This window comes from Rhea pennata, chromosome 3 (genome assembly GCF_028389875.1).
Source record: "Rhea pennata isolate bPtePen1 chromosome 3, bPtePen1.pri, whole genome shotgun sequence".
In the NCBI taxonomy this organism is placed as follows: Eukaryota; Metazoa; Chordata; class Aves; order Rheiformes; family Rheidae; genus Rhea; species Rhea pennata.
Genome location: NC_084665.1, coordinates 113,617,197 through 113,644,942, shown reverse-complemented (window position 1 = coordinate 113,644,942; position 27,746 = coordinate 113,617,197). Strand labels below are relative to the sequence as shown.

Below are 27,746 nucleotides of genomic sequence, written 5' to 3'. Positions count from 1 at the left end.
TATCCCAAGAGGCATGAAATTAAAATGCTAACCTCAACCTGAGACCACACGTTCAGCACATCCTGCCCAGTCTGACTCTCAGTGTCATGTCAGTGAAGATCTTTACCGGAAAAATAGGAAATAAGTGTCTTCTCTGAACATTTACGTTGAGGGTGGACATTCTCCTTCCTCTTCCTCCCCCCATGAAAAAAACATTTCTGATACCACCTCAATGTCTCTCTTTCAGATTGTACTATCCCTATGCATTCGATTATAGCAAAGGAAAAAAATATATATACACACACACACATGCTGTGAGTAATATTTTAACATATCAGACCATGAGGTAAGGTTTTCTTGGTCCAGCCATGACAGTGGAAGGGCTACTGCTCTCAGCAGGTCTTCACTTTTGTTATTTATTACTCTGGTCTGTGAAGAGACCACAAGCTATACCCGGTATCAACTATAACTTAATTTCAGTTCTAAAAGGCTACAGAAAATCCGACTAAACCCAGTATTTTTTTTAATCAACTTCTACATCTTTCACAAGATAATATCCACACTAGCAACCAGTGTGTGATTTTCCTTTTTTTTTTAATAACCCTTTCCTCAAGGATGACAAATCTATACCTTTAAATTTTCAGTAACTTTTCTGCATGGGGAAGGTAACCTGTGTGAGAAGGCATGTCAACAAAAGCTTTCCATAAGCACAGCATTTGTATAACATCAACACAACAATTTACTATGTATTTTTCCCTCCCTAGAAGAACAGGAAATAAGTGCTTAAAGGATGTGGTGGTGGTTAAAAGGAGGGTAAATTCATGAAGGACACTGTACTAGTTAACGGTTTGTGAGGTGATGCATTTTTCCATGGTGTGCAAATGTTTTTCAGCATGCAATAGCAAGACTGCTTCCCTTAGCCTTGAAGCCTGTTAACAGTATTTTGTTTGCAGTACATATGTTAAAAAGGAAAGGCCAGAGGACACACAACCTTCAGTGTCATGGGAACCAGCTCTGACACTGATGTAAATATTTGGAATTACACTGGCATCAAGGAAGAGGCTTGAAGCTGAGGTTCCTGAAAGAGGAAGGAAATGAAGCTTCATCTGCTCAGTTCAAAGTGGTCAAGCCCACGGAGAGTCCAGGTAGATTCTCCAGCAGACGCCTGTCCCTGATGGAAGCCTCTCATTCAATCTTTTCTCTCCCACCTCTGACAATAAAGCCAGACTCCTGCTGCTGGTCTTTCCTGAGATATATTCAGGACAACAGAAATACTCTCACATCTTCCTTCCACGCTCTGAAGACAATATGCAGTACCCTGAAAACATTTCAGATTCCCCGATCCTTGTGTTCAACATCTTTTTTGAGCTTCTTGATTCAATACCCCAGAGAAACAGATCATGATTTGTGAAGTTTATTTTGAGACCTGCCCGTCCCCCTCAAAGATTCACAAATAAACAAAAAGAATAAGAAAACGTCAATTACATTTTCAAAGGAAGGTCAGCCTCTGTATTTCCTCTTTGCAACACCAACTTTTCAAACCGCCTGAGCGGTGGTGAGGCAGGGCAGGCAGTCAGACATTTACTCACACTCCCAGACACTGCTCTTCAGCTGGCGTTCCGACTCAGAAACGCTGTTTGAGCAAAGGAAAGGACACACATCTAAGGATGACCCTTTCAAACAATAGCACGCTACCCCCAGTGTGCTTGAACTTGGAGCAACTCCAAGCAGGGTGGGGATTGCAAGGAAGCAGACAAGAGAGTCTATGGGATTTGGATAGGGATCTACAGGGAGGAAACACTTCCTACTTCCTAGAGCCCATAAAAAGGACAGGGCTTTAAATAAAAATCCTCCAGAACACTGCTGAAGACCAAAAGTATTGCTGCTAGAAGCAAGTCTGACCTGGCTGAGCCAGCTGAGCACCCAGGGCTGTGCAGGATCTCCCTGGCGGGCTGCGTTGCCCACACTGGGAAAGGGGGAAGGTTGCCTGTGGTCCTGGTGAGAGCAGCCCCTCGCTGACAGCGAAGCCCCTCTGCCCCTTAGAAAAGATCAGGACAGTTCACTCAACTCCCCTTCCAAAGATGTAGACCTAGACCTGCCCTGACAAGATCTTATCCTGGGAAAGGAAAGTCAAAGATCAAGCCACAAGCTGATAAAATACCCTGTTTTCACTTTGCAATACCAGCTGCATATCACACCAAACCCATTTGTCAGCTCCATTTACCTTTGAGCCCTTTCTTGTAAGACCATGTGGCTGCAACAGCCTGTTTACTCTTATCTGTCAAGATGTGAACCTTGCTCTACCCGTATCTCTCAAAAACTCCCTTCCTTCCGCACATCCACTCTGTTCCTTCAAATTTATACTGCACCTTTTCCCCCTTTAGGCTCCCACACTGAGAGTCTGTCAGTCTCCAGTCTTTTTTGTCCCCCTTCACATAGACCCACAACACCAGAGCAAAGACAACCCATACGTTGGGTAGCATGGGACACAATACTGATAAGTAGCTAACCGAGGTTGACCCAAAAATTGTCCTAATGAGTATTAATGAAGCATTTAATTTGCTTGGACATAACAGAATCAGATCCTAAACACAATTATCCGTATTTGACACAGATCACTCAGGTCTTTCTCTGTACAGGACGGCATTAGCTATATCATTTGCCTGAGCCATTTTTAATGCATGTATCACGCAGTTGTGGCACCTTTCACCTGCCCTATTTGCTGTCCTTAGAGTGGGCACATGGGAAGGAAGCCTGTTCAGTCATTTTCCAACACGTTTAGTGTGCTGGAGCACACATTGCCTATTAACCCAATAGAGGAAGGCTCAGGCTGCGCTTAAGTTGTTTAAATCTACATCTCAGATGTTTTCAGTAGGCTAGAAGGATTTAATAATGGAAAATAAGGGAGAGTAGTAAAGAAATCACAGGTTTGGAAAACATCAGGCTAGACAGATTAAGAAGCAATGTGGAAAAAATATATTCTAAGATATCTTGTACAAGCAAACCCAAAGATATTAGCAGGTCAGAAAGAACTGAGTTGTGTACACATTTATGCTGTGCTTACTGGTAAGAAAAGGCATTGCTTTGAAATGCTATTGAAAAAACAAAACCAACTTCCAGGAGGTAAAAATTAGTTCATGAATGGCTTTACACAGAGCAATTATCCCCTAGGGTGGAACAGCCGTCCGCAGTTCTGACCTGCAGAGATAGCCATCGATACCGTACTTGTTCCAAATCGGGAAGAGAGAAAGTTTCCAACTTTTTCCCACTTTTACAAGGGAGTAAAAAAGTCAAAATGATTTGTCATAGCAATTATCAACTGGGTTCTGCATTCACCGGCCAACAAAACGCACTTAATAATTGCACTGTTGCTGTAAGACCCCTCTGTCATCTCTGTTAATGCACATCAAAGTAATCCTGCGAGCATGGAGCTGGGAAGGAAGCTTCGTCGTGCTGAAATTACACAGCGGAGAGTAAGAAATAGCTGCTGGGAACACCAAATTTGCAACGGATCCGCCGGGGGTGGTCGGGCGCGGAAGCGATCCCGGCGGCGCTGCCCTCGTATGTCTGCCTCCCGCGCGGATGCGGATGCCACCGCCGCTCCCCTGCCCGCTGGCTGCAGTGCATCGAGGTCTCCTGCAGCATGGCGCTAAGCAGGGTGGCAAAACCTCCTCCCCGCTGGGCAACACGAGACATAAAGGCTTTGCCTGGTTGTTGTTGCTCCGTCATGCGGCCCTAAACCAGAGGGGAAAGGCTCAGAGGCCAACAGACCTAACGTGCATGATGTGCGTGCACCGACACGGACCCGCCGAGTGCTGAAGTCCTGGGAAATCCAGCCGAGAGGACTATTACGGATTATCGCTCTCTTCTTTCTTGGTTTCAAACCATCTCAGCGTCCTAAGAGCTCCCCTTACCCTGCTCTGCCCTAACGCCTTAAATACAGAGGTATGTCAGTGCAAACGTAGCTCAACATACTCACGCTTTCATACAGCCAATGCCCAGTATTTTCAGTATTCCTGTAGACAAGCTGTTTTTCTTAGAAATACTGTCACGCTGCGGTCCTCAAAGCAGCACATAGATATGGCATCAACATTTAGATAAAAATAAATGTTAGGAGAGCTCAGGCCAAGCAAGAGGTTCAGCATGCTGCTTTTCTGCCATGCTCGGGTAGAAGTGGCACTGGGCTGTCCCTCTGCCACACGGGAGACTGTAACGCTGCACAGGAGACAGCAGGAACAACGAAACTCCCCAACAGCCAATGGACACGCGTTGCACTGACTTTTTCCTGCCTCTTGCTGAGAGGCAACTGTGCAAACCTTACCCTCTTTGGGCTTCTCTAGCAAGACCTAACTGTTGGCGTCAGCAGTTCTCCTTTGCTATTGCCCAGGTTCATCTCGTGGCGCTAACCGCGGCGAAGCACTCGGGCTGGGAAGGCAGTTGCTTTACACAGAAACTCAGTGCATGAGCGGGAGCTCCTGAGGACGAGCGAGGTAAGGCAGTGGGGAGCCGAGCTGCGCCCTGGGATCGCCTCCCCGCTCAGGAGAGCGCCCAAGGGTGGTGCATCTCCGTGCTTGTGCCATGCTGGCTGGCACGGCTGGGAACGCCTCCCGGTGCACCAGGCTGCATGAGGTCCCACCAGCACCCAGCTTCGTTCTGCGCGCAGGAACGCAAGGGTCTGCCTCGCCACGGGGACTCGGGCCAGCTCTTCACCGTGCTTCCAAGGGAGGGAGCAGCTTTTCCCCCCGTTATGAACAGGGATGTCGGCTGTGAGCCCCTAGGCGCACTACCTGGACAGCAGAGCTTTCCACCAAATTTCACGCCTTTTCTGTTCCTTCCATTCCCGGGTTGCCCAGCTCTTTCAGAACAGTCTCCTGATCTTCTTTCATGTTAACGATAAATTGCAATTTTATGGCGTCAGATGTTTAATCCACGCGCTCCTAAATGTAAAGCTCCAAAAAGTGATCTCCTGATAAGGGCTAATGGAAGAGATGAGAAATTCAGTGGAAAAACAATGTAAGAAATAAGTGTTCCAACATGTTTTTGGACCATCTCCACGTGAAAGATCTGATTTTTTCAGTGCGAGTCACACGTGGATTTTCCAGTCTCTTCTCCAGCTCTAAGTGCCCTGTGACAGGGGAGGACCAGTCCTCCAGTTCATCCAGCGGGACAGCAGGCAATCAGGGCGTATTTATTTTATAAACAAGACACATAGGCTTGTACACGGAACAAACAAAGTAATCTAACCACAGCCTTGACTGTGGGAGACCACAGTCCCTCTCTGTTTGTTATTCAATAAGGTTTGTGTACGCGAAAATATATGCAAGTGCAGCTTCTCACATATCTATATTTGTATTTTATACATAATCCAGCTATTGTGGTGGATTTTTTTTTTTCTTTTCTCTCTTAAAGGGAGAGATTCAGCTTTGGCAGCAGCAGAGGAACAGCTGTAATGAACAGAAAGGCCATTAGGCAGTTTGCTTAGGAAAATAAAAATTCTCCTTTACCAGAGCAGTTAAAAGAAAAAAAGCTTACAGAAAACACCACTGAATGCGACCTGCAGCTTGCAGACACCTCGGAGCGCGATGAGCCTCAGCCTCTGCGTCTACGGCCACGGGCAACAGCTCAGCAAACAGGCGCTCACGCACCCTGACGGACCCAGCGCGCTCGCAGGCGGCACGCGACCTGTGCCGCGGAGAAACGCACGCTCCCCCCGCCTTTTTTTTTCCTTTTTTCCTTTTTGGCAGTCACGGCGAAGCCTTCCCGTGCTGCTCACACGAACCCCACGAACGCGACTGCAGCACGGCACCGGCCCTGGTGCCTGGGTAACACCGGCTGCGTTTCACCTCCTCCCGGGCACGCCGCGGCGGCGTCCTGAAAAGGCTTCCGAAATCCGCGCGTTTCTGCACGCCCCTTTAAAACACCCCTGTGCGTGCACCCCCCCGCCCCCCAAAACGCGCAGGTCTCCTCCTCCGACCAGCTCCCCTCTCCTCGAGGGCAGCCCCTCGCAGCGGCCGGGCGAGCGGCGGCAGCAGACGTGCCCCGGCTCCGCGTCGCCGCTCTGGTGAGCGCTTCCGAGGCGGCAGACCTCGCCGCTGCGGCGCCGGGCTGGGATCGCATCCGCCGGCTGCTGCCGGAGCCCAGGAGCCGCGGGAAAGCCCGCGGAAAGCCCGGCTTGCTCCGAGCAGACAGAGGAGCCTGGCAAATCAGTCCTGGGCAGGGTCAAGGACAAGAACTGAGGATACAGAGGAGATGCTGCATAAACGGTAACACTCGGCAAGCCTGAATAAAATACGTGCTTCCTCTAACACTAAAGGTTATGGACCTCTTTCCCACCGCTGCTTCCCTGCCCATAAAATACCATGAAATTTACCCTGACTGAAAACATCAGATGCCTCGTGTCTTAAACTTGAAGAACATTTTTCCCCATTAGACACGGGAATTTTCCTACCTGTATCTAGCAGTGATGCCAAAAGTTTTCAAGTACAGTATAAATACCAGCTAAGAAGCATCACTGACTCTGGCAGCGAGCAAATGCAGATTTTGGCACTGAAACTTGCAGGAATAAGTTAAAATACATGACAGCAGTCCGCAAGAGAAAATCCAATCTGGCACTAACAATTAACACTTGCCTGAAATGAAGAGGGTCATAAGTATAGCAGACAGCTACGACAGCTGATCTACACCTTTTTTTTTTTTTTTTGGAAACTTTATTAATGCTGTTTTTTCATAACAAACTAAACTCCTAAATATTAAAGATCAATCTCAATCCTCATTCTAAACAGATCTGCCATGCAGATCACTGCAACTCTTGAGAGATACTTCACTTCTCTCTATTTATGCTCTACTAATCTCTACATTTCTCCACTTCTCTCAGTTTGATTATATATATATATACATATGTATATAATTTATTCAAAAGCCAGTAGTTTTACTATTATTATATAGAAACACTATTTTTTGTATAGCTTTGGTAAATAACGCCACTGAGCAGAGGCATCAGGCCGAGCTGCAAAACCAGGCGTGCAACAAGGTAAACTCGCGGTCCGCGTTTCAAAACGCTCGCAGAACCCCAGGGGGGCAGTTTTCCCGGGAAGTTCCCGGCGGGAGAAGGCAGAGGCCGGGCAGGGCCGCGGCGGCGAAGGCCCGCCGGGAGAGCAGGGGGAGGCAGCGCGGAGGCCGGTTACGCGAGGGGGGCGGCGGGACAGGCGGCGGCGGCCCCGGCCTCGCATCTAGAGCTTCTCGGGGCTGTGCCGCGTGCTCCCCCGCTCGGCGCTCGCCGGCTCCGAACCGCCTCTGCAAGCCCCTCTGCCGTCTCGGTGGCCTGGTTGTGAACCGACTTCTTTCTCTTTCTTTTCTTTATTTTTTTCCTCCCTCCCTCCCCCCCATCCCGGTTTGCTGTTGGGAGTGCCAGCAGACAGACAGACCGGTAAGCATTTATCACAGCGCGAGATTAGTCTGGCTTTCCATTTTTGCTGAGCCAGCTCGTTTCCGCCAACGCTCTTACACGAGCGGTTGCTACAATACAAGCAGGCAGGTATAATCGGAAAAGAAGAAAACGGTTCTTCATACAACAGCAGACCTAAAAATGCTCTTTGGGCCAGCTTTAGCCAGAACCACTCAATACTCTGCTTCTCAGCCTAATTATAATACATGAAAGAGGCAAAGAGCTATTGCAGGGTCATTGTGAAAAACCAAAGACAACCCAACCCTTCCCTTCCCACCCTGCAAATAAAACACCTCACCAACCACCAAAGCTAGCAAACTGGCCAAATGGAGACAAGTCTTTAGAGAAGCTAAATTAGAAGATCACTTCAGCCAGTTTCTATCAGGCACTGGTTTCATACACCAAATCTGATTGCTGAAGCAATCGGTCATGGAGTTCGACACGCGTTAAAACCACTAAAGGCACAGAAGAACATTCCTACACCATAGCCAGGTCTTCAGCAGAGAGAGAGAAAAACCTAGGGGATTAATAACCTGCTTTTAATAAGTGGTTAGTCATGTCTTGGTTGAGACATCGCCTCCTGCAGAAGGGGACAGCGGCGGACATACCCACCAGCCTGAGCGCAGAGCATCTCCCCAGCCGGCTGCTGCACCGGGCTGCACGCATGCAGCCACACTCTGGGGGGAAAAAGGCAAGAGCAGAAGCCAGACCCTTTGCAAGCGCTGGAGGGTCCCGTGCAGAGAAGCGGTTTTTGAGCACAGGGTAGCAGCACTCCAAAACTGCGGTTGCTGAAAAAGCATCTGCCCCTTTCCCGTGACCAGCGACGAATTCTCTCACCGACCATACAAAGTGCATGTGCTTGACACAGAACTTTTGTAGTTTCCAAAAGCTGTAAAACGACAGCTGGCGGTCAATAAAAGCTGGCTGGTTCCTGGTGATGACGGCCAGTCAAACACCAGCCTGAACATAGGGGATCTCAAAACTCTGGGGCAAGAAGCTCTCACGATGCCTCACAGTTTCCCTGCCTCGTTGCATTCCTTCTCATGTGGATTAATGAATATATAAGCAGAGGACCAGAACCAACAGACTGAAAGATATTATCTATTAATCCTTTGCTATGATAGAAAGAGATTTCTGCTGAACATCATCACAGCTCTGCTCCACGAGACCGGCCAAGTTTTCCTTTTCACCTATGATTATTTACTTAAAACAGTTGCTTGTGCTAAGCTGTGCAGTCTTCCAGAAATTAAGCAACTTTAATCCTCACTTGGCTGTTGTGTTCAAAAATGCCACCGAAGCAGCACGGCACGACTGCTGCTTCGCTCCCCCGTACACAGGCTGTCTCAAGTTCTGCTCTTCTGCTTTTCCACTTGCCAGTTTGGCCAGCGTGCTGGGGAGATGTGCAATCTGCAATGCTTCCAGGCACCTTCCAAAGCACCGTTCAGATGCAACTAGAACAACCACTGTCCACCAACACCTAACACAGCAGCTGCTCCTGATGAGAGATGCTGCTGCTCGCCCACCTGGTATTTAGGCTGCTCCGGCAGCGGCAGCTCTCAGCCGGCCGAGGCTGGCAGCCCACCGTGCTTGCCGTTACCCGTTTGCTCCATCAGCCTTTCGCAACGTGGTAGTCCTCCCACTCTGCAAATCCATGCCTGAAACTACAAACACAAATCTCTTGCATGCTGGGAAAACAAGTAAATACAACTGAGAAAACTGAGGTGGCGATCGACCAAACTCAGGCACTCGTTCATCTCATAGGTACTTTCCTTTCTCAGTGTAAATTTTACATAATAAAATGGACTAGTGGGAAACCCTAGCAAACCTGCAAAGAACTAACAATCTGTGAAGCACAAATTCGCAACATAAATACACGGATGATATATATGCTAGCAGGAATCAGATTATTATGAAAAATCATGCATAACACTTAGGAGGGTTTTCAAAGAGATCCATCCATACCGTTGTGTTGTCCCAAATCAACAACTGGCTTCTGGATTTGGGAAAAGCAAGGTAAAGCAACTCCTGAAACAAAACAAATTTAGTTCACATGGTTAGGAAAGAAATAGCCCCTGTTGGCAGCTTAGGCTAGAACTATATGCTGCATGAATTTTCCTGAAATATCTGTTACTGGCCACAGTAATAACCTAGGGGAGTTTCAGCCTGGTGTGTATAGAACAGATGAAACTATGCAACTTCCTATCACATTTATCAGCTTATTTGTAAACACTATTACCATGAACTTTTAACAATCCGTGTGCACAGGGCACATTCATTCTTTCTTGAAAATAAGCAAATGTAGTATCATTAATGAAAAAAGATCCCAATTTCCCCTTTCTATGAAGGCAGCGGCCTTAGCTGCCCCCCAGCTGTATTCTGCAGTTGCTTTCTGCTTGCCTTCGATTTCCCTTCGAGTTTCAATTAGGCACCGCAGTTTTCGCTTCCTGTCTGCAACAGCCCTGTAGCATCTGTATCACACGGCAGAGGCGCAAAACCACATAGCAGCAGCATTGCTCCTGTGAGAAGCTGCATTACCACAAGAGCCAAGTTATTCACGTGCCTGAACATTTGTGATTTAAAGCAACACCTTCACAATTCTAGAGTTTAGCTCTGACCGAACCATCATCACACTGCACCGTTGCATTTGTGTAATAGACTGCATTTTTTATGTATTTCTGTTTGCTACACCAATGCTCTATCTACTGTCCCGTTTCATCCAGATTTGCTTCCTCCCTTCTGAATCTCTAAACCACTCGCTCCGTTTTAGGGTTTAAAGCCAATCATCTAACGCCTCCTTTCACATGCAACTTTGCGTGCTCATGCTGATGCAGGACCTACATGCGTAGGACCAGTGCAAGCAGCGTCTTTACATTACTGGAGACATTCACAGCACCGAAGTGCAACCCGTTTTACACAGAGCCATCACGTGCATGACTGACGTGAGCAATGGAAACACGATGCCCAGAAAAGGGCACAGAAAACCCAGAAAAGGCGGCGGTGCAAGCTGAAGACGACTGTGCTGCCGCCGCTGCTGCCGCCGCGCACCTTGCACCGGAGGCCGCGAGCCAGCGCCCCGTTGTTCTGCCTCGGCGTCCCGACGGCTGGCAGACGCTGCAGGCACTGCCGTAGCGACGCCGGGGGCCCACAGCAGCGCCTCGCCCAGGGATCCCCCCTTATTCCTCTTCCTCCTCCATCCCGCGCCGTGGGAAACAGGCATCCCTGCACCCCAAAACCCTGGCCGGCGCTGCTCGCCGCCGCGGAGGTGGCTCTCCCCTAGGGCGATCCTCGGAGCCCCCGCGGTGCCCAGCGCGGCGCCCGAGGAGCCCCGCTCACCCCGCCGTGCCCGGCTGCAGGCCTGCAGAGTCACGAGGGGGCTTCCTGGAGCTGGGACAGTCTCATCACAGCTCCAGCTGCTCTGTCCTCTGCTACAGCCCCTGCACTAACCAGGAAGCGGAGGCTAGTGAGGAGTTTATTTTTAGATATTTTTTTCTTTTAAATACAAATCAAAAGCGTATGCATAAACCGCCCGTTCCCTCTCACTCCGCCCCGCAGTGGGTTTTGCATTTAACGTTCCTCCAGTACGCAGAAATTCTTGGGGAGACGGTGGAGTGGAGATCAGACATCGCTGTGCCACTGTGTGTGTTAACACGACATCCCTTAGCATCCCGATTCCTGGAGGGGCGAAGCAAGAGTCTCTCAAAAGCCGAAATAAGTCTTTCAAGTAAAGAAATGCACAAAGCATTATGTGCTGCAGTGCTGTGAAAACATGTCATCTGGCTCCTGCCCAAGGGGAGTAAAAAAAATAAATTAATTATACCACACCAAAAAGGGAAAAGCAGCTCCTTCCCTTCAGCTGAGCATTCCCTTTGCTCTGGCAGAAAGAGCACGAAGCGGACAAGCGAGCATGGGAAGGAACGGCTCCGGCACTGCTGGCCCGAGGGAAACCAGGCAGATAACCGCGGTTAACCGTGGTGTCTGCTCATCTCTCCCTTCCCTGCCTTCCTGCAAAACGTCCGGCACTCAGCACAGCCATCAGCAAAAGGCCCCGGCCGCGTTTCGCAGGCTCCCCGCTGCAGCCCAGCCCAGGGCCGCCCGCCGCAGGGACCGGCTGGCGCGGAGGGAGGACGGTGAAGTCCCGCAGGGCAGGTCCCCAATGGAAACGCGGCTCCGTGGGGGCTCATGAAGGAGGAGATAAGCGATCCTCCTTAAAGCAGGGCAAAACCCAGGAGGCGTCAGACACGGACCTGGGAACCACTTGGATAACCCCGGGCTCATCCCAGCGCAGGAGCTCCCCTGCGGGCCAGCTCGCTCGGGAGGCTCTGAACCCAGCTCCTCAGCCCCAGCCCCAGCCCCGCTGCGGCCCCTGCCCCACATGCTCCCCGGGAGCCTATCCAGCCTCCTGCCAAGAAGGTCTCCGGACCGGGCTCCAACATGTAGTGCCCGAAAGAGATGATTCAGGGAAAGGACAGCAGATCACTGTCCCTCCCCATCCATTTAAATATGATTTGGCCTCCTAATAGCTAGAAGTTAGCTGAGTCTGTGAAGGCTTTACTTTTCTTTCGTAACTTTTCCAACACCGATCCTTGGGTGTTTGTGTTAACAAGATCTTGGATATGGGAGCAGCCGAAGAAAAGCCCCAGACTTTAGCTTGGGAGGTGCCAGCAGGCGGAAAGGGCTGAACGCTCTCCGTGACACCGACACTTGGGCAGTCTACTGCTCTGAAGGTTGGATTTCAGAGCCAGGAGGAGACCATCCAGCAAGTCACCCACCTACCATGGAAATTGCTGGTATGACATTTACTTTCCCTCAAAGGTAAAATAAAGGCGAAAAGCTAAAAGATCCCCTAGAGTTAAAAAACAAGCCAACTGTAAATTCATAGCTCTTTCTCAAAAAATAAGGTAGAAAGGGCACACGTTAGCATGCCCATACCTACATACCCAGGCCTACAGCGGCAAGACTTCTGCATTAAGCAGAGCAGAACCTAGAACATTCAAGGGGCAAGTAAATTTGCAGAAATACCCAATTTGTGTCAACAGACTGATGTGGCCACGCCGGCTGGAGAATTTCTTGTCAGCCACTTGTTGTAACACACACAAGGAAAACAAATTTCTCTTTTACAAGCTGTTTCAGTTTCAGTTCAAAGAGAAAAGCTAAGCCAGAACAGGATCACTTACACACAGACATTATTAAAACAGAAATGACTGTTTCAGAAATCTGAAAACCCTAATTAATCATGGTACTGTTTTTATGACTGATCATTAGCAAATGCTATACCAGTTCTTTAGCAGTCAGCCAAGCAACAGACACGGCTCTGACGGGAACTGCTGCCTAACTCTAGCCAGGGAACTGCATTCATTACTCTCTGCATAACATACTACTTTTTAACAACAGGTGCAAATTGCCATTTGGATGAAAATAAACTTAAAATATAAAATTGAGCCACTTGAAACTCTAAGAAGGCATCTGTCTTGTGTTTAGTATCTAACTACTGATTTTTGCTTCCAAGAAAAGAAAAATTCACATAGGTATATGATTACACAGTTGCGTAAGAAAGGACTGTACAGCTTCAAATATCACAAGCAGGCTGTCAAACATATAATTTTCACTTCCAGAATCTTGACAAGTAATAGGAAGACAAGTATGAATATAAGAACAGGAAACTAAGATGGTTGCGCCACTCCAACCAGAAGTCTGCTAAAGTACGATTAAAAGTACATTCATGAAAGTCAGTGGAGCCTTCTGGATACCTTTAAGTACTTTTGCAAAGGCAAAATATTTCTGTGGGAAGGTTTTATGACATTATATTACACGTGCTAACAACCACCCTTTGCATTAGTCTAAGCAAACTGTCTTCCCAGTCTAAACCGCTGGACTGGGTTTTCTAAACAGGTCAGCGTGCTCTAGCACCCAGGCGGGCATGGGGCAGGCTGCACTTGGACATACTGTTTAGTCATGCTGCAACCTAGATTCACCTTGACTAAGCAGCCGAACTTGTCCTGTCAAAACAGCGGTTAAAAATACACCTTTATCCTGCCCTGGACAGTACCGCAGCCTCTTCTGCAAATGCCAGGACGGGCAACCTAACGGCGTAATCCTGCTGCCCCCCTCCTTCAGTGCTTCGCTGTGTTACACTAACAGCCAAGAGTCCTGAAGGCACTACCACAGAGCACAAAGCTTGCCAGAATCATTGCATGTCTTATTTCCAAAGATTTTCCCATAATTATTAACAAAAAATTAAATCTTTATCTGTAATTAAAAGAAAAATGATCGTACTGGTTAGCACAGCCCTGGACTTTTGCTATACTAGAGACATTTACTTACCTGTATTTTACCAGCCTTTGTACAATACACCCTCTGGAAACACACCAAGGTGCTCAACACCACGGTCACCTAAGAGACCAAACATCACCTTGCCTTGTCAGCCCCTAAGGCAAGGCCTTGCAGACATCCTCACCGAGCACAAGAGAGCTCCCAAGGACAGGCATTTAAGTGTCAAGTCCTCTGCTTCCCAATCTCCAAAGAAGCCTACAGAGCACCTTAGCAGCCTAATGGACTGTGTTTATTGCCACATCCTTCACTTCATAGGTCAACATATACTGTGGAGTTAACAATTCGCAGCTAGTCAGACTTCCGTGCAGACTGACAAACAGCTCCCAATAAGAATATAACCCCCCCCACACCCATAAAATAAACTGTCCCTATAATCAAGTAGCTCTGTGTGATGCAGTAAGTGTGCAGAAAGCTCATATGCTCTATTAACATGTTTGTTTCCAATTTGCAGCAGCATCCCGCGGGGGGCTGGCCATGCTGCTAAGGACCATCTCGGGCTCTTTCCAGGAAGCAGAGCGCTCTGCTCAAGCCATCTTCACAGTCCTGGAGTTTGACACACATTTGCCCTGTTCTTTGCAGCCCTGAGAGTTTGTGCTCCAGTAACACTGTGCTATTTTTAAATAAAATTTGTGGCAATTCCTTAACATGTCATTAGCGTGGTCACAAAATGCCAAAGCCTGAGCTAAAAACAGTCTGCGGACACATGTTCACACAGGAGGTCCTTGGTCCGTGGCTGGATTTCTACAGGCTTGAAACTGTTTATAGGTGCGTCCTTTCTCACTTCCCAGCATAAACCCCAAAACTGGCAATGGCATTGCCTTTAACTCCACAGCCTGACTGCAAATGGATGCATAAATTGACCTTCCCATAAAGACCAAGCACCTCTCCTTGCTTCAGCTTCTCGTTACCCTGCCCCTGTAGATCTGGTGCATTCGGTCCCTTTGACCTTGCTTCTACACACACACACACTCACACTCTCACACTCACATGTTTTGCCTCAAAATATTTTGGAAAGCTCACTTGCCTCAAAGAGTGGAGCTTGAGAAGTTTAAAGAGATTAGGGAATATCACACCTCTCTTCCCTCTCCCTGATGTGCTCCTGGTGACTGAAGGGCGTACTGTGCCCCACGAGCTACATTACCGAGCCCAGCAAGTGGCTCCCGTGCAAGAGAGCGTGGCGAGGAGCAGGTGCTGTAAAGAGAGGCCAGAAGAAAATCCTGAATCCCTGTTGTGCTGCCCCTCGGCACTGCCAAAGGTCCAGCACCTGAGCTGCTGAGCAGGTAAAGGGGACTGCAGAACTGCCAAGGTCCTAGATTAGGTGTGAAAGAAAAGCCGTATTGTGTGTGTACACAATACTCTTGATGTAGCTATAAATTGACTCCTCTGAGCTCAGGTTTCATACACTGCATTGACACTCCTGCCTTAATAGGGTTTACCAGGTAGCCCGAACCAGTTGTAGTGCATGTGCAGCATGACGGGGAGAAAGTTTCTAGGTTGACAATTTCAAAGTTCATCTCATGGCTGGATTTCAGAAACTAGAACTCCATGTTCTTTTTCTAATACGAATAATATTTCTTTTTTACATTCATCTTTTTCTACACTGAGAGAGTAAGGAGAAAAACAATGCTTTAATAAAATAAGCCTTATAGCACCATTTTGATAGTTCAGATAGTTCTGGCCTGAGTATAGTTAACCAAATAACCAAACACTGTTAACTCAGCCACCTAGGCTCCAGCCTCTCTGCACCCAACTCCGGTGTTTCCTGGAATGAGACTGGGCTGTTGGGAGCACTGGGAATTCATAACATGGAAGAAACAATAAAGTTGACTGCAAGCTGGTTCAATGCACTCATTCTGAAACTTAAATAGCAAAAAACGTGATGCGTCATTTTTTCCTACCACAATGAAAACAAGAGGCTGGTTCGTGAGCTAAAACTACCTGTCTGCACTGCATCTCCTTGCTCGGTATTGACTGCATGTAACGGAAATTATATATATACAGTGTTTACACAGATATCTAAGAACCTCAGGCAGAAGTGATTGTAAAGATGCATGTAGTTTAAAATTTCATTAAAGAAATGGCTATAATACAATCACAAGTCACTCAGTTCACCAGCAGCTGAATGTTGCTAAGGAAAATTATGAAGTTCCTCCTGTAAATATCCTTATCTTACTGCAACAGAGGAAAAGCCAGTAGTTTAACAACATCCTTATTCAGCACATGTACTAGACTAGAATAAAAAGGTGATTGTTAAACAGTTTAAAACAAAGGACCTAGCAAAATTTATTCAGCCTCAACAAACCAAGTGAAACAGTGCTAAGAGGCTCCACCAGCTACGTCTGGCACTTAGTCCTTTCTTAGAAAACTTTCTTTAGAAGATGTCTGCTCTTTAGAGGCTGTCTGCTGCTTAAGAGCTTCCAGTCAGGATGAATGACACACAGGTGGTTCCTTCTGCAAAACTCATTTTCTTTTATTCCACACAAGGAGATAATTCAGCTCAAAGAAAAAAAAAAATCTCCCCCAAAACCACACACATATACACACACAAAAGAAAAGGTGAAGTAAGGAAAATGCTTTAAGTTAGAATAAGCCAACTATTGAGCTAGAAAATCTAGATTAAATTAAGCATTCCTGCAAACTTATAATAGAGAAACGAATGGCTTCCATCTGGAAGCTCAGCAAATTAACTTGGATCTTGGTTAAGAAGACAGCACCAGAGCCTGCCTCCAGAAATGTAAATATCCAGTGTGCATCTGCAATCCAATCACAGGCTAAAAATATAAGACAGCTCAGAGTAGAAATCTGATTGTGTCTACCCTCTTAACGGGAAATAAAAAAATCACTCTCTGTAAACACAGCAATCTGGCCACATTCTTCCTCCTCAGAGACTCTGCAAGACATTTCTGTACCATGAAAGCCTTTCAGTTGTCTTTGCAAGGCCACAACTCGCACGCTGGGGGCCTTACTTTTCTCCCTCATACTAGGCTCCTCCATCTCCTTTTCCACCCCATGTCTCAGTCTTCTCCTCTGTGCCATTCTCAGCTTTCTGTTTCCTTACTCTATTTTATTTGGTCTTTTTATTATTACAGTATCCAAATTCTTTACTCCCTGATAGATTTATCTTTAACGTTCTGGTAGGACGGGCCACGGCTCTCTATTTGCAAAGGGAGACCTCAACCATGCATGCATGAGTAAGGCATGTGAATAGTACTAAATTTAGCCCAGAAGAGGATGCTCTCACTGCCAAGGGGGAGAAGTAGACTAGGAAACCAATTCAGAGCAGGAGCCTATTTTAGATGCTCCCTAGAGGTGCCTACCTCTCTTTAAGCTATAGAAGGAGCCTCAGGAGACCAAGCCTAGGCTCTGAGCATAATCTCCAAGGGCGTTCTTGTGACCTTAAAAAAGAAGGAAAAGTCATTATATGCAATGTCATCCATATGGTTCAAGAACTGATATTGCAAGGGGAGTTTGGGGATGTTCAGCCACTAGAAGGCATTCACGGAAAGAGGACATTTCTCAGGAGATGAGATATGCCTGCTCAGAGCAGGCATGGCTGACAAGAGTTTTAAACAAAACAAACAAATATGTCTCCTAGAGACATATTCTGTCTAGAGACAGAATAATCAGGAAAATCAGCTAATTCTCACATCTGGTTTTAATAAACAGAGAGGGGGATTGGTAAATGTGGACAGAAAAAGCACAAGGCACCATCTAAAGTTGGGAGAACAGAGTGTATTAGCACCGATAGCAGCAGTCAGGTAGGATGGTATCTAAATAGCTAGAAATTCACAGATCATGAGTAAGGAAAAAGATCAAGTGTTAACACATTACTACGGGGAGCCAGGGTAAGACCATGGAAAAGTCAGACATGAAAAGATCAGGAAAGAGAGAAGGATATGAGAAGGAAAAGAAATTTGGGAGCACAGCAGCTGCGGCCGGCCCACGGGGGCAGACGGGTACAGGATGCTCGGGACACCGGCACGGTGCCAGCAGCCACGCCACAGCCCTGCAGAGTCACTGCGCAGCACGCTGTAGATGGCAAGCTCCCCAGATCAAGCCCCCGAGCCTTTCTGTCTTACTGTAGCTCCTCAATATATTAAACTGGAGAGCCTAATATTAATTGTAAGAGCTGACCACAGACACTCTTGGAGGCAGTGGACAACAGATCTAACCCTCCAGTTGCTAAACTAGAAAAAGGCAATACTAATTTAGACATTGTAAGCAGCAGGGTTACCAGTCACAGAGAGTGACTTTGCTGCATGATGATCATCCCATCCAACGTGTTATGAAGAACACTCTGAAATGAAATACAGAAACTAACATTTCCAATTTCCTATAAGCTTTGAAGAATCAAAGGAACTAGTTAGGAAAGTCAACTGGCCTGAAGTGCTCAAGAACAAACTTGCAAGAAGCTTTTTGCCAAAAAAATTATATATATAAATAAATAAATAAAAAGGAATTTATAACCCCAAGCAATGTGGGGGAAGTCTAGGGGAACGGGTCCCACACCTCCAAAGAGTATTAGAATGAAGCATAGCGCCTACAAGGAAGGGAAAGGAAGGGCCACTCAGCAACGATGGATATGTCACGGAGGTCAGCAAGCGAAGTGGAATTGCTGAAGTCAAGCAGAATAAGACCACATACATAAAAATAAAGAACAAAGATTATAATATTCTTTCTTTTTTTTTTCATTTGTATGACTGCAGAGCAAGGGAAGTGGCAGACTAGCTAGCAGGACTTGGCAGATTCAGCTTAACAAAATTAAGGCACAAGGAGGGAGAGGAGCGTTTGCTATAAATGCATCAGGACAGTGATGCAGCAGAAGAGGAAAAAAATAAACAATGCTGACCCAAAAGCAAATCTTAAACTGCCTGTGAATAAGTTCAAACTAAAAGTGGAGCCATTTTTAATCAGGGAGGGAGGTGAACAGTCTTTCAGTAGGGGCAAACACCCAAGAGGGAATTTATTTTTTTTTTCCAAGTTGGAAGTGGACCAGTTCCTCTCTGCAACAGCAGCAGACTGGTCTTCCCAATCAACACAGACTCTTAAAATCTGGTATTTCTAAACGTGGTGACCACCATCAGCTTAAAGATAAACTTAAATGACAGGATGATGAAAGAGTCTCATGATGCACAGAGAAAATTATTTTAAATATAAGATTAAGTGAGGTTAACTGCCTCCTATCGTTTCACCCCTCAGCACCCACAGACAAAATTGCTCTTGGTCCTCTCCTTCACTACGTTCAAATCCATTTTCTGATTTCACCAGAACATCACTGCTGTTTTATTTCATTTGGTAGGAGCTGCAGCACAGGCTCCCTTGGAGGTATGGGGAAGAGAAGGTTGTTTTTAAACAGTGGTAATTTGATCCATTTTGGAACAGGCACCAAAGTGATACCAAAACGGTATCTGCATGGGAGCCATGTGCCTCACGTTTCTCTGTTAAAATTTGGTAGCAAGTATATTGAAGAGGCCAATATATAAAGAGGCTTTGCTCTGCATAGCCTTAATGCAGCACAGATGTCTGTCTAGAGTTCATTCCCGAACTCCAGCATCCCGAGTAAAAGCAACTTGCATCATTTATAAGGCCTGTCATGACTGTTCCTTCTGCCACATGCAATTAAAAAAATACAGCGATTCATTTACCTGAGAGAGCTGCCTTTTGTTAAGATTAAAAAACAAACAAACTGTGTATTATGATCCAACTTTTAAACCTTCTTTATCTCCACCAAAAGTGTTACTAACAGATTACAGGGTTGCATTTTAGGGGGAAGAGAAAATATTCCCTGCAAGGAGACACAGTTCTTTCACAGACCAGCACCAATTTCTGTTTAATGAATCCTGTAGCTTCAGCGAGCATGGGTGTGAGCAGGTTTGTAGCTACGTCACACCAACATTCAACTCCACCTGCAGTAATTGGCTTTGCATCTGCAGCCTGTTGAGAGTCAAAGTCTGCACAACAACAGAATTCTCTTCACATAAGTCAGCACAACAAACCTATTACTGTCCAGCTTACCAAGAAAAAGAGGGGTGTTGCTGGAATAACTGCAACTGGAATAATTTAAGTGTCAGAAGTTACATGAGTAACTCCCTGACTTGTGCCCAGCTCCACTACTACTCACGAGCCACGAGCCTGCTCAGCCGGGTGTGCAACCTAGTGTATCGCTGCTATTCAAAAGAATGAAAACCAGCTTAACCTCTAACCTGAGGAAGTACTCTGAGGATGTCTCCTCAGAGAGAAAGGCAATTAAAAACAGAACTAGCACATACAAAAGTCCACAGCGCCAACAGACACTAGAGGATTTTTTCTGAATCAGTTGCATCAATGCAATGTTGTACGTTGCACAGTGACTTGTGGCTGCAAAAATGTTAAAAACGCACAACTTTACAAAATGCGTAAGAAACCAAAGTGAAGTCTTTTCTGCAGTTTTTCAGTTCAGCCTTGCTTCTTCTCTCACAAATCATTGCATTTTAAAGTGTTTAGTCATCTTCCTAATTTCATCTTGACAGCTGTTTAACTAAGTGCTGGGAAGTTCTCCCTCTGCAGCATGTAGGCAAAACTAGAGGCAGCTTCTGAAAATAAAGCCAGGGCTTAAGCAGATATGTCCATTATGAGGACTATGCCAGGCAGTAAAAAGATGATCAATTAATATCGTCACATGCTCTGCATGATGCTATCAACTAACAAAGAACAGCACTTGCAACTTCAGATCAACAAAAGCTCTCAAGTATCGTTATTCACCCAGATTTAGCATGCATCTAAATGCACAAATAAATCCAGCTAACCTGATGATAATCTAAGCGCACACCTAAAATGAAATAGAAGATTAAATGTTCTTCTGCTCAGGACAGACTTCACATCTAAGGTCTAAGACTTCCCTTTCGTTACATGCCTTTCAGTGTAAGACAGAATCACACCACTGAAGAAAAGGAGTAGAGTGAAAGAGGGCCACACTATGAATCACAATTTATTTTATTGTCAGTGTCTTATCTTTAAAACATTCTTGTAGGGAAGGAAAGTGGAAAAGGCTCAAAAATTATTTCAAAAACACTACTGTACTGGCTGTCTTCAAGCAGAAGCACGTTAATCATTTCTTGCCCACTTAGCACTGAAAGTAATTGTTTTGGAAATATTCATTTCGCAAAATTATGAGAAGAGTATAAAGTGAGTGAGTCAAGTTGAATTTAAGTCTCATTTTTCATTTGTTTTGGACATGCTATCTTGACTACCAACTTCAAGGAAAAAGAATGTCATGTAGATTAAGGTATATTGATTACGCAGACAGCAATTCTAGCCCAGCAATTTGAGATTTCTCCAAGGGAAAGAAAAGAGATGGTATTTACAGAAACTGCTTCTAATGAGAAAACCTTAAGGCAAGGAAGGGAAACCTGAGGGCAGTGAGTATCAATTTTTATAGATTATAAACAACTGTTTGCTCTTTTTCTTTTATAATTGCATTTCCTTTTATATCTACAGTCCCTATGCTCCACATTCTTCCATGAAAATCCATTGCTAGGCTGTGATAGCCGATGTTGTTTCATATTGCAGTAACGATGTGCAAAGCATGTTAACTTTGCCGTGGCTCACTTCAGCAGAGGCAGCCTTAAACTTATCAAAGAAAACAACAACAAATTGTTGTTGCAACCCATGTCATTGATGGACTCTTCCTTATTCCCTCATGATTTGAGAAGGATGAGCAGAACAGCTTTGCACAGAGGTTCGTTATGAAGGGGTATTTAATTTACCATAGAAAAGAAACATTCTGCTGAGAGTGCAAAATGAAACAAATCGTATGGCACCGCAGAGGTAAATTTGCTTCAGAGAAGGCACCTAGCCCAAGGAAATCACTTTTCTTCAAAAAAATGCTAAGTCTACCAAGTCCTCCTGACAAACCAATCTTGCTGAATGTAATTATGGAGAAGTTTCCCTCGTTGGCTCAGCAGCTGTGCCAGCGGCGCTCAGAGACCCAACGTGGGTCACTGCTCCTTAGCAGAAGCTTTCTGCAGACGTAATAAACTTACCCCTGCAAATCTAATCCCCATTACACTCTCTTCGTGATAGCTCTGTAATGCTAAGAGTGTGGAAAGCTCAAACTCCTGGGGTAAGCAAGGGAACTTGACCGTGCAGCTGTTCCAGCTTCTAATAGCTGCAGGCTTTGTACGTATTGAAGTTGCCTTCTTCAGATATGAAGTGTTTGCAGTTCCTCCATTATGAGAGAAAAAGGAGCTTTAAAAAAGTAGAAAGCAACTGTAATTTAAAGAACTCTCTGATCTATGTTGCTGCTAAACTTGCATGCAAACAGATTCGCATTTCATGGACAAGGAACAGTGATAGAGAAGAATGAAGTAAACAGCCGTTTGCCAAATATATCTTTCTAAAACAGTTTGTCAGAAAATGGCAAGTTTGGCAGAGTGAAGCAACAGGAAAGGACAGACATTCTCACAGTGTCAAGTTGTTATTTACAGAAGTCGAACAAGAAATCTTGCAGATGCCCTGTCTCGGAGTGGCTCTGATACAAGCCTTTCACTGACTCGAGGCCAGCCACGCTCCATTTCAGCAACTGCACAGCCTGCAGAAGCATTAACAGGAATTAACAAAAGCCAACGGTAGTGACAAGGTAGACTACCCTACTGTAAAACAAATATGTGCTCCCCCGAGGCAGGTTTCTTCTTCCATTCACTTTTCGATTGACTAACGTGTGGTGCATCTTACAAAGACAATTTTGGAGCATTTCACAAACTTCCCCCCCTTCCGACCGATGTCACCAACTCCTAGAGTCGTTCGTCCCAGCAGTTCTCTCGGATGATGCCAAGGACCTCACATGAGGCCACCATGCAGAAATTCTTCCAAGTTGCCAACTATCTGGCCAAAGTGCAGCCCTGGGAATTAGCTGTGATCTCACATGCAGACACAGAAATAATTAATCTGAGAATAACCAATCTAGTCCGATACCTCAAAACTCAAAGAATTTCTGCACCAGTACTCCTATTTGGCCTACCACATATATTTTTAAATTATACATAACCTCGATTTAAAAGCCTCCAGATGACAGAGAATCTGCCAGCTTAAAACAATTTGCTCCAAAAAGCACTTCTCCTTTACCAATAATCAGGTGTACACAGAATAGCTTTTTCAAGAAAGGTGCAATAGGGGAATGTGAATGTTTTGTGTCTTCTCTCTCTTCACACCACACAGAGCTCAGAACATACTTGTACAGCTACCTCGAAGATTAGTTGGCTCATTCAGGCAGACAAGGGTAGACCCTTAAGACGGTTAAGTGATTTGGGGCAAGATGATCATCCGCCTCTTCTCTGTCCACAGTTAACTGTTCCCTATCCCTTTCCTGCGCTGAGGCTGAGCTCTCTCAGGGGATCAAAATAAACTGAGGACCAGGGTCTTCTGAAAAAGCAGCAGGGACCCTGCTTTCTGCAAGAACAGCCCCCTTTCCAGCATAGCTGGGAGCATCAACCTGCTCCCCCAGCTTCCAAGTGTTTTAAGAAACTTTGCCTAAATAGAGTTGATAACATCAATGTTCCTGCCACATGAACATGCTGGTTTTTTCATTTTGCATATTCTACCTAAAGCTCAGCAATTCAAACAGCAGGAAAATCAACCAGCAAAGCCTTGTGGTAAGCTAATAAATCGTATCATGTATCTACACTCAGATGGTTGTACAGAGCATGACAAACTTAAAAAACAGCCTGCAAATTTCTAAAATGAAATGGTTCTTGGTGTTACAAAGGTCAGCCATCTGTTCAAATGTTCATGTTATATTTAACCCAACCTCTCTGCTTGTATTTCCTCTCCAGACTCAATGTACTCTCCAAGAATGAGAAAATACTGTTTAAATCACAGTAGTTAGACAGCTCTCTTCTTCCACAGAACACTACCCACAGGAAACCCATTTTTGTTTATGACAGACTAAGGAAACAAAGGACAATTCCAAAGCAATGGAAATACCCGTACGTTATCCAAGTCTCACAAGACAGCCAAAACCTGCAGAGAGCTAGGATTTCTAATGAAATTAGGAAGACAACTCATCAGATTCTGAAACCTGCATTCAATGCCTCAGATTTGCCAGAAGGTCCCCAGTATGCTCATTACCTCTCCTTTCCAACTTCTGTTAAGTTTAGCAGCTTTGCAGGGCTCCTGGAAAAACTAGAGAGCATTATAACATTCAACTTCAAACTGTCATTTTATGACATTGAGGGCTTCACAATGAAATGTGAGTGGTCGTAATAGAATTCACATACACTTCAATGGAATCGTCTGCTTAAAAATCAATCAGAATTACTCAGCAAGCAAGGATAAGGGGAGGAAGCTATAAACCCACGCTTATAGAAGATCAAGGCTGAATTAAGACAGCAGTTTCTCCATTGTTAAAGGTCCAAATTACTTTCTTCTTCACACCATCTGACATTATTATTTCCATTGTAAACTCTTGTTATCTCCACTTCCACTTTCCAGCATAACAAAGTCCAGTCTCAGTTGAGCATAACTAGATGTGATGGCATCATAAATAACACCTACGGCAATACCACAGGAACATCATAGTTCACCTCAGGAAGTATGTAGGAGACTTCCTGCCCATTCCCAGCCAGTATTATGCAAGAAGTAACAAAGGCAGCAGGACCTGTCCTGAGCCGTTTGGCAGCCAGTTGAGATAAGCAGCCTTTTTTTTTTTTTCCCTCCCTCCTTTAAGCAACATCCCAAAGCCTGGCTGTATTAGACACACACTGCGATTTCTGGGAGGCCCTCACTTGGTCAGTTCAAAGCTAGTTTCCACAGAGGTGCTCTGCATCTTCTTCTGATGGATGATGTCCTGGGGACTAGAAGGCATCATGTGCCATCCTGTGTGTAGGTCCAGGAAGGTAACCTGGCTTCCCAGTGCTCCACCTGCTCCCCCTAAGAAAAGAGCACTTGCTTATCTTGTAATATATGTGCCAGCAATCCCAGCGGAGACATTGTCATGGCAGGACCACAAAAACATCTAATGACACAGACCTACCATCATGCTGAATTTCACTTAGACAATTTCACTAACAAAGAAAATGATCTCTGCTGTTCAGCATCCTTTCACACTCAGGGTTATTCTGTCCTTTTCTCTGTTCCTTGTAATAAAAGGAAAAAATAAAAGGATGACGTGTTCTGATAAAGTTTAAAGGGTGGGGGAGAGGAGCAGGGGCAGAGAGACACAGACAAAACACTGTTTTCAAGACAAGGCCAAGCCTGAACAGGGGAAAAACCACAAGTAAGCGCAAGATGTGAATGTGGACAGCTGATAAAGGGGTGTGCAAATGAACAGCCCTCTGCAACCTGCAAACTGTCTTGAAATGCCTCTTCAAGGAATTGGCCAAGGCACTTCAAAGCATAGGTAGCCTGTGTGCATCAGGGTCTTCCTAGTACTAAGGAAAAGACAGTTCATTCATCGTAGCACCTCCTCTTTTAGGTTGTGAATGATGACTTCAAAGGCAACAAGGCAACATGCTGTTTTACTGTGCATCATTTTGAAAACAGCAGGAGTTAGAACACCCAAGAGGTTGTGATGGAGATATTTGGATACAATTCTGCATAACAGAGACATTGCACAGAACTCCCTACCGGCTTAAGTACATCTGAGCTTGGAAGGAGAAGAGTGTGCCCACGCTGGCTTGAAAACCCATCTAGAAACAACGTGTGAATACCTGGTATTTCAGGTGGTTTAATTCAGGGGAATTATGATAAACAAATTATCTAGAAACACTGCCATCCGTCATTTTCTAACATCTCCGATTGAAAACCTAGCAAAAGCCTAGTCTGACCTTTGGAATGAATGTGAAAGCACAGCTACAGCACCAAAACAAAATATTTCCCTGTTTTTAAAAGTCAATAGGACCTGTATAATTTGAAGAACTGTAGCCTAAGGGAATCTGTTTCACTGCAGAACTGTTTAGGCAGCTGCCATTAGTTTAAAAGCGCATTTTTGTTTAATGACTGCAGTTTCACATTCTCCCAGTGCCATGCATCATAACTGTCATCTCTAACCTTAGATTTATGAAAGCATCCAGTCGCATCATTGTACTCACGGGTAGGTTGGCATTTCAATTATTAAACTACTACTTGCAGGTTTTGACTTGCACGCACGCATAATAAACCCTGGATCCCACCGCGACATGGAGGGATCGATCGTCTGGCGGAGGCGGACGTAGCCGCGCTCGTGCCGTGCTGCAGGGCACCGGGGACCCCAGGCAGAGCCACCGACTGGGTGGAGACAGTGGAAGAACCCGGCAGCTTAGAAAACCGAACTCTTCAGAGATCAAACATATGATTTCTAAAAGCGCATTGATTCAAGAGAACAATCTGAAATAATTTCTCAGGTACTTGACAAAATTTAACATTCAGTAGCTTCCCACTTTGAAGCATCTTCTGTACTTTCCATCATCTCTCAATCCTCAATTCAGGTGCCATTTTTGCAGGTAAATCATCTCCCGAGTATAATGGTGAACAGGGACAATTCAATCCTCTTACATGAGCAGAACTTGTCAAATATATTTGGTCAAACTTAAAAAGCAAAAACAAAAACCCAAAGGAACACCAGAAGAAAAAGCTCTTTTCCTCAAATTCAACATATTTAAAAGACATGCAAGCCTCAATGAAAGTAATCACAGTATATTCTGAAATTAATCTGTTCTAGGTTTTGAATCTTGAAGTTCTGCATTTTCACACTCTTATATAAACATTAATTGCACTGCTTGTTGCAGAGTTAGAATATTTCATTATAAATCATAGAAATGATTTTTTTGACCCAGAAGAAGACTTAAAAACCAATTAGCTTTATGATTCCGATACAAATAATTAAACACAATAATTTTATCATTCTGACATGTAGGTAGTAACGGTATACAACAACAACAACAACAAAAGAAACATGACACAAATTCCTTAATACATGCCTTAATACTGACAGGTCATGAATTAATCTATTGGTGGCAAATACCCTAAAATGAAATTTTCTCCACAAATTATACAAATTCTCCTTTTTCTGAATGTGTTTTTCTGGTATCTTACTCAAGAAAATGTCAAGTTAGATTGTCTCCCCAATTAGATGAAGATCAAACTCAAATTTTTTAATGAAATGAAAATTCCACATTTTAATCCACTTCAGATTCACCACATTTTGTGACCATGCTCCATTTGCTTAGGAAATCAGGATAAAGGCAATTAAGTCATCCAGTAAGTATCTAGAAATTAAAATTTCTCCCATCTCTTCTGTAAGAAAGCAGAAATGCAGATATTGTCGAGGAACTACATTTTAGTTCTCTTCCAGCTCCCTAATCCCGATGGTTCATTCTTGACATCAACAGCAAAATCTAGAAAAGAAGATGGACAACTATATTTGTTTTCCTTGTCAATCTAGAGCGGTTTCCCGAAGCGGAGCAAGCATAAGCTACTGACACACTGGCACCGCCACATCTGCAGCAGGAATCGTATCAGTGCCAATAGCTAACTTGGAAAAAGGCAAAGCCAATCCCTTAACTGAAGCAGTTACAGCCAGGAAAACTTTCAAAAATAGGTTAGGATTTTGACTGCTAAGAAACAAGATCTCTTGGTAACCCACCGACAGTATTTATGCATCCCAAGCGCTAAGGGAAAAGGAAGCAAAGCTGCCCAGCTTAACTCACGCACGCTGATCTCATGCAAAGAAACGCAGTCTGCACAAAGGCAAAACCAGCTCGCACCCGATGAATGACGAGCTGGGCTTCACCAGAGCCTCCTGCAGAACAGAGATGCGTGGATCCAACCGCAAACGAAGATGAAACGCTTGGTGTTCGCAAAACAAAACAAAAACCAAAGCAAATCGTTTAAAAGGCAACAGACTCCAGGCCCCCGGCTGCAGCAGGAATGCAGCAATGAGGCTGCAGCAAAATGCTGAGACCTGTAAATCTGTGCACAGCTAGCTGGCTGAATGGCTAACTTTGCTATCCAAACATTTAAAAATAGTTAGAATATACAT

At 45.2% G+C, this 27,746-nt stretch overlaps 1 protein-coding gene across 3 annotated transcripts in view; it reads right to left on the bottom strand.

Annotated features, from left to right (window-relative positions):
* HPCAL1 (hippocalcin like 1) overlaps positions 1 to 27,746 on the bottom strand; it is a 69,599-nt gene that overhangs the window by 17,675 nt on the left and 24,178 nt on the right. The window contains exon 1 of one of the 3 annotated variants that reach the window (XM_062573030.1): positions 9,386 to 9,405. The exons of the other annotated variants lie outside the window; for them this stretch is intronic. The gene's annotated coding sequence lies outside the window, so the exon portion shown is untranslated. Of the gene's footprint in view, positions 1 to 9,385; positions 9,406 to 27,746 lie in introns of those variants that run through there. 3 annotated transcript variants of the gene reach the window in all.